The sequence below is a fragment of the Oncorhynchus clarkii genome, chromosome 2, assembly GCF_045791955.1.
Source record: "Oncorhynchus clarkii lewisi isolate Uvic-CL-2024 chromosome 2, UVic_Ocla_1.0, whole genome shotgun sequence".
Lineage (NCBI taxonomy): Eukaryota > Metazoa > Chordata > Actinopteri > Salmoniformes > Salmonidae > Oncorhynchus > Oncorhynchus clarkii.
This window is the reverse complement of record NC_092148.1, coordinates 91,528,644-91,543,041: the sequence shown is the minus strand read 5'-3', so window position 1 is coordinate 91,543,041 and position 14,398 is coordinate 91,528,644. Positions and strand designations below refer to the sequence as shown.

Sequence of the window (14,398 nt, the reverse complement as noted above, 5' to 3'; positions counted from 1 at the left end):
CATGTGTTTTTTTCCCCACAATCCTTTTTAGCCTTTCTGTAACATTTAAATACTATTTTCAGTTAGCATTACTTGAAAAATGTGTTGGATCAACAAGATACATATTTATATCAAATCAAAGTTTACTTGTCACGTGCGCCGAATACAACCTTACAGTGAAATGCTGACTTACAGGCTCTAACCAACAGTGCAAAAAAAGGTGTTAGGTCAACAATAGGTAAGTAAAGAAATTAAAACAACAGTAAAAAGACAGGTTATATACAGTAGAGAGGCTATTTACAGTAGAGAGGCTATATACAGTAGAGAGGCTATATACAGTAGAGAGACTATATACAGTAGAGGGGCTATAGACAGTAGAGAGGCTATATACAGTAGAGAGGCTATATACAGTAGAGGGGCTATAGACAGTAGAGAGGCTATATACAGTAGAGAGGCTATATACAGTAGAGAGGCTATATACAGTAGAGAGGTTATATACAGTAGAGAGGCTATATACAGTAGAGAGGCTATATACAGTAGAGAGGCTATATACAGTAGAGGGGCTATAGACAGTAGAGAGGCTATATACAGTAGAGAGGCTATATACAGTAGAGAGGCTATATACAGTAGAGAGGCTATATACAGTAGAGAGGTTATAGACAGTAGAGAGGCTATATACAGTAGAGAGGCTATATACAGTAGAGAGGCTATATACAGTAGAGAGACTATATACAGTAGAGAGGCTATATACAGTAGAGAGGCTATATACAGTAGAGAGGTTATAGACAGTAGAGAGGCTATATACAGTAGAGAGGCTATATACAGTAGAGAGGCTACATACAGTAGAGGCTCTATACAGTAGAGAGACTATATACAGTAGAGAGGCTACATACAGTAGAGGCTCTATACAGTAGAGAGGCTATATACAGTAGAGAGGCTATATACAGTAGAGGGGCTATTACAGTAGAGGCTATATACAGTAGAGAGGCTATATACAGTAGAGAGGCTACATACAGTAGAGGCTCTATACAGTAGAGAGGCTATATACAGTAGAGAGGCTATAAACAGTAGAGAGGCTATAAACAGTAGAGAGGCTATATACAGTAGAGAGGCTATATACAGTAGAGGCCATATACAGTAGAGAGGCTATATACAGTAGAGAGGCTATATAAAGTAGAGGCCATATACAGTAGAGAGGCTATATACAGTAGAGAGGCTACATACAGTAGAGGCTCTATACAGTAGAGAGGCTATATACAGTAGAGAGGCTATAAACAGTAGAGAGGCTACATACAGTAGAGAGGCTATATACAGTAGAGAGGCTACATACAGTAGAGGCTCTATACAGTAGAGAGGCTATATACAGTAGAGAGGCTATATACAGTAGAGAGGCTACATACAGTAGAGAGGCTTTATACAGTAGTGAGGCTATATACAGTAGTGAGGCTATATACAGTAGAGAGGCTACATACAGTAGAGAGGCTTTATACAGTAGTGAGGCTATATACAGTAGTGAGGCTATATACAGTAGAGAGGCTATATACAGTAGTGAGGCTATATACAGTAGTGAGGCTATATACAGTAGAGAGGCTATATACAGTAGTGAGGCTATATACAGTAGAGAGGCTATATACAGTAGAGACTATATACAGTAGTGAGGATATATACAGTAGTGAGGATATAGACAGTAGAGAGGCTATATACAGTAGAGAGGCTATATACAGTAGTGAGGCTATATACAGTAGTGAGGATATATACAGTAGTGAGGATATAGACAGTAGAGAGGCTATATACAGTAGAGAGGCTATATACAGTAGAGAGGCTATATACAGTAGAGAGGCTATATACAGTAGAGAGACTATATACAGTAGAGAGACTATATACAGTAGAGAGGCTATATACAGCAGAGAGGCTATATACAGTAGAGAGACTATATACAGTAGAGAGGCTATATACAGTAGAGAGACTATATACAGTAGAGAGGCTATATACAGTAGAGGGGCTATATACAGTAGAGGGGCTATATACAGTAGAGAGGCTATATACAGTAGAGAGGCTATATACAGTAGAGAGGCTATATACAGTAGCTAGGCTATATACAGTAGAGAGGCTATATACAGTAGAGAGGCTATATACAGTAGCGAGGCTATATACAGTAGAGAGGCTACATACAGACACCGGTTAGCCTGGTGTAGAGGACCTGGATGGCAAGCAGCTTTGCCCCAGTGATGAACTGGGCCGTACACACTACTGCCTGTAGTGCTTTGCGGCCAGAGGCCGTGCAATTGCCGTACCAGTCAGGATGCTCTCGATATTGCAGCTGTAGAACCTTTTGAGGATATTTGAGTTCAACCATTGGGATACAAATTCTCGTGACAAGGGCATAGCAGGATTTCGTGTAAGCTTCCGGGTTAGAGTCCCGCACCTTGAAAGCGGCAGCTCTACCCTTTAGCTCTGTCACGACTTCCACCGAAAGGGGACTCCTCTCCCTGTTTGGGCGGTGCTCGGCAGTCGTCGTCGTCGTCGCCGGTCTACTAGCTGCCACCGATCCCTTTTCTTTTTCGTTCGGTTTTGTCTGTCTTATTGTTCACCTGTGTCTAGTTTAGTATTTAATCTCGCCCTACCCTTTTGGTTTTGTGCGGGTTTGTGCGTGTAGCTGTCATTTTGTTTGGGTTGCATTTTGGTTGTTCTGTTGAACAGGTGTTTTTTCAGTTTTGTGGCTACTGTTGTGGTCCTGTTCCTGTTCTTTGGACTTGTAAATAAACACCCTTTCTTGCATTCGCTCTCTCCTGGGCCTGACTCCACACCCACCTCTCCTAGGGAGAACCTGACAAGCTCAGTGCGAATGTTGCCTGTAATCCATGGCTTCTGGTTGGGGTATGTACGTACAGTCGCTGTGGGGACGATGTTCTCAATACAATTATTGATAAAGCCCGTGACTGATGTGGTGTACTCCTCAATGCCATCGGAAGAATCCAGGAACATGTTCCAGTCTGTGATAGCAAAGCAGTCCTGTAGTTTAGCATCTGCTTCATCTGACCACTTTTTTATAGACCAAGTCACTGGTGCTTCCTGCTTTAATTTTTGCTTGTAAGCAGGAATCAGGAGGATAGAGTTGTGGTCGGATTTACCAAATGGAGGGCGAGGGAGAGCTTTGTACGCGTCTCTGTGTGTGGAGTACAGGTGATCTAGAATTGTTTTACCTCTGGTTGCACATTTAACATGTTGATAGAGATTTGGTAGAACTGATTTAAGTTTCCCTGCATTAAAGTCTCCGGCCACTAGGAGCGCCGCCTCCGGGTGAGTGGTTTCTTGTTTGCTTATTTCCTTATACAGCTGTCTGAGTGCGGTCTTAGTACCAGCATATGTCTGTGGTGGTGAATAAACAGCCACAAAAAGTATAGCTGAAAACTCTCTAGGCAGGTAGTGTGGCCTGCAATTTATCACAATATACTCTACTTCAGGCGAGCAAAATCTAGAGACTTCCTTAGATTTCGTGCACCAGCTGTTGTTACAAATATGCCCCCTTACTGGAGTGTGCTGTTCTATCTTGCCGTATATCCCGCTAGCTGAAAATCCATGTCATCATTCAGCCACGATTCCGAGAAACATAGGATATAGCCGTTTTTGATGACCCATTGGTAGGATATTCGTGATCGTACCTCGTCTAATTTATTGTCCAATGATTGCACGTTGGCGAGTAGTATTGACGGTAAAGGCAGCTTTCCCACTCGCCTTCTCCGGGTCCTCACGAGGCATCCGGCTCTCTGTACCTGCTTCGCTTCCTTTTGCAAATAACAGGGATGTCGGCCCTGTTGGGTGTTTGGAGAATGTCCTGTGCGTCCTGCTTGTTGTAGAAAAAAATCTTTGTCTAATCCAAGGTGAGTGATCGCTGTCTTGATTTCCAGAAGCTCTATTATGCCGCAAGATACGTTTGCAAAAACTTTACGTACAAAATAAGTTACAAATAACGTGAAAAACCCCCACATAATAGTACAATTGGTTGCGCGCCCGTAAAACTGCTGCCATTTCTTCCTGCGACATTTTAAATTATATGTTTTGGGACTTATGTTTCCCTCCAGTTTCCCTATAGCACCCTTCCTCTCTCAGGGTCTCAGGGAGGGTTCATCTCCCTGGATACCATGGACACCATGTCTGTCAGCCCCACAGGGTCAATAGGTCATATAGACCCAGACATAGCAGCTACACCTTCCTTTGACGTCAACTAATTAGTGTTCTCTGTGCCTTGAGGGGAAAAGCCTTCCCACAAAACCAGTGTGAACCATGCATCACTGGAACATCTGCATGTCTGCATGTTCAAAAGTGTTCAAATTCTCCGACTTCTTAGTCTCTGTTCACACTTTATGTGGCGGCAGGGTAGCCTAGTGGTTAGAGCGTTGGACTAGTAACTGGAAGGTTGCAAGTTCAAACCCCCGAGCTGACAAGGTAAAAATCTGTCGTTCTGCCCCTGAGCAAGGCAGTTAACCCACTGTTCCTAGGCCGTCATTGAAAATAAGAATTTGTTCTTAACTGACTTGCCTAGTTAAATAAAGGTAAAATAAAAAAATTAAGAAAATCTAGTATGGGAAGGAGCCAACAATGGCTCTCCTGACTGAAGAGTGAATTTGGCAAAAGCCCCCAATGTGGCTTCGGCTTTGTCCTGATAGGCTTGAAGAAGCTAGAGATCGAGTGTCCCTGCGACCCCCAAATGGATTGGACTGTTTTCCTCCGCCTTCTTTCCTGATTCCTGCCATCATGGTCTTTATGCTGATGCTAATCATCCAGGACTGCAGGTAAGACCTGGGCGGCTGCCCCAGGACGGTGTCCATCTCCAGGCTGGTTCCCCTCCATCGTCTGACTGATCCTGGATGGACAGTACTTGACTGACTGGAGCGGTAGGTTTGTGATTGTTGACCAGGCAGCTCCTCAGAAGTGGGTTGAGCCTCTGCCATGACGACAGCATGCTGCAGGGGCTCATAGTGCACTCTCAATAATTATTTGTGGAGTCTCAGGTGAGAAAATACACTGAGGTCAGTTTCCTAGAACCAGATTAAGCCTTGTCCTCGACTAAAAGACACTTTCAATGAAGAAATGCCATTGAGATATATATATATTTTTAAATAAAGAACAAGTCTGGGAAACCGGCTCCTGGTTATTATCATTGATGTCTGTGGCATTAAGCAAAGAAAGTACCAGGAAAATAGAAAACTAAGTAATGTCATATACAAAACAAAGTGTTCATGATCAAAAGTGTATACTGTAAATGCTTATCCTCCATGACCCTTGACCTTAGTATAAATGGGGTGGCAGGTAGCATAGGTGGTGCCTGACAACTGGAGTTTTTTTTTCTCGCTTCAAACCCCAAGTCCGACAGGATACGTCTCCTGCCATTGTGCCCTCGAGAAATGCACGTGTGCACTGCTCCCTGAATATTTCTCCAGGTTCACTGCACCATGGCTGAGCCTCTGGGTGTGCGGCTTGGTTTTCCTGGGAGAGTTGAGTTGTAAGTCAAATAAACACATGTCCGTTCTGCACAAGATTCTATCTTGTGGGGGAGCCTCCTTCTTCAAGGTTATTAGTATTCCTGTGCGGATCTTCATCTGTGTGGAACTCGTAGTGTACGTGATCAGAGGGAGCTGCCAGCAGGAAGAGGAACTGCCAGCAGGAAGGGGAACTGCCAGCAGGAAGAGGAACTGCCAGCAGGAAGAGGAACTGCCAGCAGGAAGAGGAACTGCAGGAAGTCAACAACACTTTATGAGATGCATGAGATGACATCACTTCAACAACGTCATACCTTTAACACTGTGTGTATAAGGTCGTTGTTGTGAAATTGTTAGATTGCTTGTTAGATGTTACTGCACGGTCGGAACTAGAAGCCACAAGCATTTCGCTACACTTGCATTAACATCTGCTAACCGTGTACATGTGACCAATTCAATTTGATTTGATCATTATGCCAACACCTGTCTTGTGAATGTAACGGTTTTCTTCCGTTGAAGGAGAGGACCAAAGCGCAGCGTGGTTAGTGTTCATCTTATTTAATAATAAATCCAAACTGAACACTTCAATTTACAAAAACAACAAATGTGAAAACCGAAAACAGTACCGTGTGGTGTAAAAACACAGACACGGAAACAATCACCCACAAACACACAGACACGGAAACAATCACCCACAAACACACAGACACGGAAACAATCACCCACAAACACACAGACACGGAAACAATCACCCACAAAAACACGGTGAAACCCAGGCTACCTAAGTATGATTCTCAATCAGAGACAACTAACGACACCTGCCTCTGATTGAGAACCATACTAGGCCGAACACAGAAAAACAACCTAGACACACAAAACATAGAATGCTCACCCAGCTCACGTCCTGACCAACACTAAAACAAGGAAAACACAAAAGAACTATGGTCAGAACGTGACAGTGAAGCTATGTGGAGAGATTATGCATAATGTGTCCTCTCCAAGGAGAAAGTACATTATATAATGTATCCTCTCCAAGGAGACAGTACATTATATAATGTGTCCTCTCCAAGGAGAAAGTACATTATATAATGTGTCCTCTCCAAATCCCTCAAGACTTCAAATCTCTTTCCATTGACATTTGAAAAGTACAACAGCTGCTGCTACCTCCCTCTCCAACCAAGGTGTATGAACAGAGGTACGCACTTACAAATGTACTCTTGTCACTGTCAAAATGTTACATCAAGTTTGTATATAAGGTATAGCAACCAATAAAACAAACGTTACACGCTTTCTTTGATCGGATCAGGCTTTATTGACATCATTAGCATAGCTATCATTTATAAATAGGAACGTTTACAAACATTGGTACAAATGATGTGTTGATTCCAATAAGTGATGTCTTGCCATGTACCTCTCTTTGCCAAACAGCAGATGGCCTCACACACCGTCTGCCCTGGTACACCTACTGAGACCCAGCAGGGGCTGCGGACACAGACGGGATAGCAGACAGAAATAGCAGACAGAAATATCAAATATCAGTTGTTGACATAAGCATTTGTGAACTTCTTATGCAGTGCTTATGTGCTACTTATAACATGCGTTATGAAACCCTTAAAAAAGTTGCAATCCGAGATTCAGCAAACCAAAAAACTGAGGGTTGCCAGGTGTGGGTAATGATGGGTTGCCATGTGTTGGTAATGATGGGTTGCCAGGTGTGGGTAATGATGGGTTGCCAGGTGTGTAATGATGGTTGCCAGGTGGGGGTAATGATGGGTTGCCAGGTGTGTAAATGATGGGTTGCCAGGTGTGTAAAATGATGGGTTGCCAGGTGTGCGTAATGATGGGTTGCCAGGTGTGTAAATGATGGGTTGCCAGGTGTGTAAAATGATGGGTTGCCAGGTGTGCGTAATTATGGGTTGCCAGGTGTGCGTAATGATGGGTTGCCAGGTGTGCGTAATGATGGGTTGCCAGGTGTGGGTAATGATGGGTTGCCATGTGTGCGTAATGATGGGTTGCCAGGTGTGGGTAATGATGGGTTGCCAGGCGTGCGTAATGATGGGTTGCCAGGCGTGCGTAATGATGGGTTGCCAGGTGTGTGTAATGATGGGTTGTCAGGTCTGCGTAATGACGGGTTGCCAGGTGTGTATAACGATGGGTTGCCAGGTGTGTATAATGATGGGTTGCCAGGTGTACATAATGACGGGTTGCCAGGTGTGTAATGATGGGTTGCCAGGTGTGTGTAATGACGGGTTGCCAGGTGTGCATAAAGATAAGTTGCCAGAGCCGGTTGTTATTAAACCGGCGACGTCGACCGTCGGAGCGGGTGTAAACGTGACAGTCAGGCTCCAAGGATCTCCCATTCTTTGTAGCACTGAATAGTTCCATCATCGTCCTTCTTCTGATCCATCTGATCCATCAGAGGGTGTGGAGAGATCTCATACATTGCTTTCCCATTGCGTTCCCCCTAGTGTAGCAACCATGGGAATTAACAAACTATTTCCATCTGGGCTATTCTAATATTATCTTAAGTGTTACAGGATTGTCTATCAGGGTTGGGAGTCAAATAAGTTAATTCAGGAAGTAAACTATACTGAACCAAAATATAAACTCAACATGGAAAGTGTTGGTCCCGGGTTTCATGAGCTGAAATAGAAGATCCCAAATATGTTCCATACGCACAAAAAGCTTATTTCTCTCAAATTTTGTTCACAAATGTGTTTACATTCTTGTTAGTGAGCATTTCTCCTTTGCCAAGATAATTAATTCACCTGACAGGTGTGACATATCAAGAAGCTGTTTAAACAGCATGATCATTACACAGGTGCACCTTGCGCTGGGGACATTAAAAGACCACTCTAAAAAGTGAAGTTTGTCACACAACACAATATAACAGATATCTCAAATTTTGATGGAGCGTGCTATTGGCATGCCGACTGCAGGAATGTCCACCAGAGCTGTTAACAGAAAATGTTATATTATTTTCTCTACCACAAGCCGCCTCCAACTACGTTTTAGAGAATTTGGCAGTATGTCCAACTGGCCTCACAGCCACAGACCACGTATAATCACGTCAACCCAGGACCTCCACATCCGGCTTCTTCACCTGTGGGATCATCTGAGACCAGCCACCCGGACAGCTGATAAAACTGTGGGTTTACACAACCAAAGAATTTGTGCACAAACTGTCAGAAACTGTCTCAGGGAAGCTCATCTGCGTGCTCGTCATCCTCACCAGGGTCTTGACCTGACTGCAGTTCGGTGTCGTAACCGACTTCAGTGGGCAAATGCTCAACTTCGATGGCCACTGGCACGCTGGAGAGGTGTGCTCTTAACGGATGAATCACGGGTTCAACTGTACGGGCGAGCAGTTTGCTGATGTCAACATTGTGAACAGAGAGCCCAATGGTGAGGTGGGGTTATGGTATGGGCAGGCATAAGCTACGGACAACGAGCATAATTCCATTTTATCGATGGCAATTTTGAATGCACAGAGATACCTTGAAGAGATTGAGACTCATTGTCGCGCAATTCATCCTCCGCCATCATTTCATGTTTCAGCATGATAATGCACTGCCCCATGTCACAAGAATCTGTACACAATTCCTGGAAGCTGAAAATCGCCCAGTTCTTTCATGGCCGACATACTCACCAGACATAATGACTGGCTTTCTGATCCAAGCCCCTAACTTTATTTTAAGGTACAGTATCTGTGACCAACATATGCATATATGTATTCCCAGACATGTGAAATCCATAGATTTATATTTCAATTGACTGATTTCCTAATATGAACTGTAACTCAGTAAAATCTTTTGAAATGCATGTGGCATTTCTATTTTTGTTTAGTGTGAAATTCCTATTGAAAATAAATGAAGTGAAACTGTTAATTCAGTTTACTTTCAGAATGGAATCAACACCAATCCTGGTTGCAGGACTGACCCCAATCCTGGTTACTGGACTGACCCCAATCCTGGTTACTGGACTGACCCCAATCCTGGTTACAGGACTGACCCCAATCCTAGTTACGGGGCTGACCCCAATCCTGGTTACTGGACTGACCTTAATGCTGGTTACTGGACTGACCCCAATCCTGGTTACTGGACTGACCCCAATGCTGGTTACTGGACCGACCCCAATGCTGGTTACTGGACTGACCCCAATCCTGGTTACTGGACTGACCCCAATCCTGGTTACAGGAATGACCCCAATCCCGGTTACAGGAATGACCCCAATCGTGGTTACTGGACTGACCCCAATCCTGGTTACTGGACTGACCCCAATCCTGGTTACTGGACTGACCCCAATCCTAGTTACTGGGCTGACCCCAATCCTGGTTACAGGACTGACCCCAATCCTGGTTACAGGACTGACCCCAATCCTGGTTACTTGACTGTCCCTAATCCTGGTTACTTGACTGACCCTGGTTACTGTACTGACCCCAATCCTGGTTACTGGACTGACCCTGGTTATATCTTACATTGTTACCCCAGGAAATATGAAGTCTTATTACATACAGCCGGGAACAACTAATGGATATACCATCATATACCATCATTACGATCAGGAATACGACTTTCCCGAAGCGGATCCTTTGTTCAGACCATCACCCAGGGCAATGGATCTAATTCCAGAAGCCGATCCCAAACAACAGCGCCGCAGAAGGGGCAGACAAAGCAGCCTCCTGGTCAGACTCCGTAGACGTTCACATCGTCCACCGCTCCCGAGTATACTACTTGCCAACGTCCAGTCTCTTGAAAAGAAGGTAGACGAAATTCGAGCAAGGGTTGCCTTCCAGAGAGACATCAGAGATTGTAATATTCTCTGTTTCACAGAAACATGGCACTCTCGGGACAGGTAGTCGGAATCGGTTCAGCCACCGGGCTTCTCCATGCATTGTGCCGACAGAGGGGAACACCTCTTGGGGAAGAAGAAGGGCGGGGGTGAATGCTTCATGATTAACGACTCATGGTGTAATCATAACATACAGGAACTCAAGTCCTTCTGCTCACCCAAACTAGAATTCCTTACAATCAAATGCCGGCCATTTTACCTACCAAGAGAATTCTCGTCAGTTATAGTCACAGCTGTTTACATTCCCCCTCAAGCAGACAAGACGGCCCTAAAGGAACTTCACTGGACTTTATGTAAACAAGAAATCATATATCCTGAAGGTGAATTTATTGTAGCTGCGGATTTTAACAAAGCAAATTTGAGAACAAGGCTACCTAAATTCCATCATCATATTGATTGCACTAATACACTGGATCACTGCTACTATAACTTCCGTGATGCATATAAAGCCCTCCCCCGCCCTCCCTTCGACAAATCTGACCACGACACCATCTTGCTCCTACTGTTTTATAGGCATAAACTCAAACAGGATGTAGATCTCACCCCGTGGGGTCAAAATGATCACAAGAACGGTGAGCAAAAATCCCAGAACCACACGGGGAGACCTAGTGAATGACCTGCAGAGAGCTGGGACCAAAGTAACAAAGCCTACCATCAGTAACACACTACGCCGCCAGGGACTCAAATCCAGCAGTGCCAGACGTGTCCCCCAGCTTAAGCCAGTACATGTCCAGGCCCGTCTGAAGTTTGCTAGAGAGCATTTGGATGATCCAGAAGAAGATTGGGGGAATGTCATATGGTCAGATGAAACCAAAATAAAACTTTTTGGTAAAAACTCAACTTGTTTGGAGGACAAAGAATGCTGAGTTGCATCCAAAGAACACCATACCTACTGTGAAGCATGGGGGTGGAAACATCATGCTTTGGGGCTGTTTTTACACTGCGCCCAGCCCGCCACAGGAGTCGCTGGTGCGCGATGAGACAAGGACACCCCTACCGACCAAGCCCTCCCTAACCCGGGCGACGCTAGGCCAATTGACGCTAGGCCACGGACCTCCCGGTCGCGGCCGGTTACGACAGAGCCTGGGCGCGAACCCAGGACTCTGATGGCACAGCTGGCGCTGCAGTACAGCGCCCTTAACCACTGCGCCACCCGGGAGGCCCTTATCGGGAGATTTTGAGTGAAAACCTCCTTCCGTCAGCAAGGGCATTGAAGATGAAACATGGCTGGGTCTTTCAGCATGACAATGATCCCAAACACACCGCCCGGGCAACGAAGGAGGGGCTTCGTAAGAAGCATTTCAAGGTCCTGGAGTGGCCTAGCCAGTCTCCAGTTCTGAACCCCATAGAAAATCTTTGGAGGGAGTTGAAAGTCCGTGTTGCCCAGCAACAAACCCAAAACATCACTGCTCTAGAGGAGATCTGCATGGAGGAATGGGCAAAAAATACCAGCAACAGTGTGTGAAAACCTTGTGAAGACTTACAGAAAACGTTTGACCTCTGTCATTGCCAACAAAGGGTATATAACAAAGTATTGAGATAAACTTTGTTATTGACCAAATACTTATTTTCCACCACATTTTGCAAATAAATTCATTAAAAATCCTTCAATGTAATTTTCTGGATGTTTTTCTCCTAATTTTGTCTGTCATATTTGAAGTGTACCTATGATGAAAATTACAGGCCTCTCTCATCTTTTTAAGTGGGAGAACTTGCACAATTGGGAATATGGGAATATGGCTGAATATAAACTGTGTAGTTATTCCCTCCGCAAGGCAATCAAACAAGAGAAATGCCAGTACAGGGACAAGGTGGAGTCGCAATTCAATGGCTCAGGCACGAGACGTATGTAGCAGGGTCTACAGGAAATCACAGACTACAAAAAGAAAACCAACCACGTCACGGACATCGACGTCACACTTCCAGACAAACTAAATACCTTCTTTGCCCGCTTTGAGGATAATACAGTGCCAACATCGCAGTCCGCTAACAAGGACTGCGCACACCCCCCCCTCTTTCTCCGTGGCCGACGTGAGTAAAACATTTAAATGAGTTAACCCTCGCAAGGTTGCTTGCCCAGACGGCATCCCTAGCCCGCTAACAAGGACTGGGCAACTCCTCTCCTTCTCCGTGGCCGACGTGCGTAAAACAGTTAAATGAGTAAACCCTCGCAAGGCTACTGGCCCAGACGGCATCCCTAGCTGTGTCCTCAGAGCATGTGCAGACCAGCTGGCTGGTGTGTTTACAGACATATTCAATCGCTCCCTATCCCAGTCTGTTGTCCCCATATGCTTCAAGATGGCAAAGATAACTGAACTAAATGACTACCGCCCCGTAGCCCTCACTTCTGTCATCGTGAAGTGCTTTTAGAGTAGTCAAGGATCATATCACCTCCACCTTACCGGCCACCCTAGACCCGCTTCAGTTTGCATACCGCCCCAACAGGTCCCCAGAGGACGCAATCACCATCACACTGCCCTATTCCATCTGGACAAAATTAATAACTATGTAAGAATGCTATTCATTGACTACAGGTCAGTATTCAAAACCATAGTACCCTCCAAGCTCATCATCAAGCTGGAGGCCCTGGGTCTCAACCCCGCCCTGTGCAATTGGGTCCTGGACTTTCTGACGGGCCGCCCCCAGGTGGGGCCCCACAAGGGTGCGTGCTCAGCCCCCTCCTGTATTCCCTGTTCACCCACGACTGCGTGGCAATGCACGCCTCCAACTCAATCATCAAGTTTGCAGATGACACACCAGTAGTGGGCTTGATTACCAACAACGACGAGACAGCCTACAGGGAGGAAGCAAGGGCACACGGAGTGTGGTGTCAGGAAAACAACCTCTCACTTAACGTCAACCAAACAAAGGAGATGATCATGGACTTCAGGAACCAGCAGAGGGAGCACCCCACTATCCACATCAAAGATACAGAAGGTGGAAAGTTTTAAGTTCCTCGGCAAACACATCACAGACAAAGTGAAATGGTCCACCCACATAGACAGTGTGGTGAAGAAGGCACAACAGCGCCTCTTCAACCTCTGGAGGCTGAAAAAATCTAGCTTGTCACCCAAAACTCGGACAAACTTTTACAGATGCATAATCGAGAGCATCCTGTCAGGCTGTATCTCAACCTGATTCGGTAACTGCACTGCCCTAAACCGCAAGGCTCTCCAGAGGGTGATGAGGTCTGCACAACGTATCAACGGGGGCAAACTACCTGCCATCCATGACACCTACAGCACCCGATGTCACAGGAAGGCCTAAAAGATCATCAAGGACAACAACCCGAGCCACTGCCTGTTCACACCGCTCCAATCCAGAAGGCGAGGTCAGTACAGCTGCGTCAAAGCTGGGACCGAGAAGAACAGCTTCTATCTCAAGGCCACCAAACTGCTAAACAGCAATCATTAACTCAGAGAGGCTGCTCCCTACACTGAGACCCAATCACCTGCTGCATTAACATATGGATAACTAGTCACTTTATACAATGGCACTTTAAATAAGGCCACTTTAATGTTGTTTAAATATCTTACATTACTCATATGTATATACTGTATTTTATACCATCTATTGCACCTTGCCTATGCCGCTCGGCCCTCGCTCATCCATATATTTATATGTATATATTCTCATTCAACCCTTTTAGATTTGTCTGTATTAGGTAGTTGTTGGGGAGTTGTTGTTAGATTACTTGTTAGATATTACTACAGTCGGAACTAGAAGCACAAGCATTTCGCTACGCTCGCATTAGCATCTGCTAACCATGTGTTTGTGACCAATAAAATTGGATTAGATTCGATTTTTACAGGACCGACCCCAACCCTGGTTAATGATTAGGATCAAAACCATAGATAATGGAACCACAAGGGAAGTGAATGTACCTATCCGGGACCCAGATCTGTTTGTCATGCCAAACAATAGCTGTAGGAGTTCTGAATGCAATTCAAAGCCAATACTGTGGTTATTGACAAAATCGTTTACAAAGGACGATTGCTTTGAGGACCAAGCTTTCATCCCTCTGTGTAAAGAGATGGGTCTTCTTCTTCTTCAAAAAAAAAAAAAGATCTGAGCAGCATCCAAAAAAT

General features: G+C 45.0%; 1 protein-coding gene across 1 annotated transcript in view; it reads right to left on the bottom strand.

Annotated features, from left to right (window-relative positions):
• LOC139376285 (uncharacterized) overlaps positions 1-14,398 on the bottom strand; it is a 1,125,987-nt gene that overhangs the window by 1,023,683 nt on the left and 87,906 nt on the right. The window lies entirely within an intron of this gene.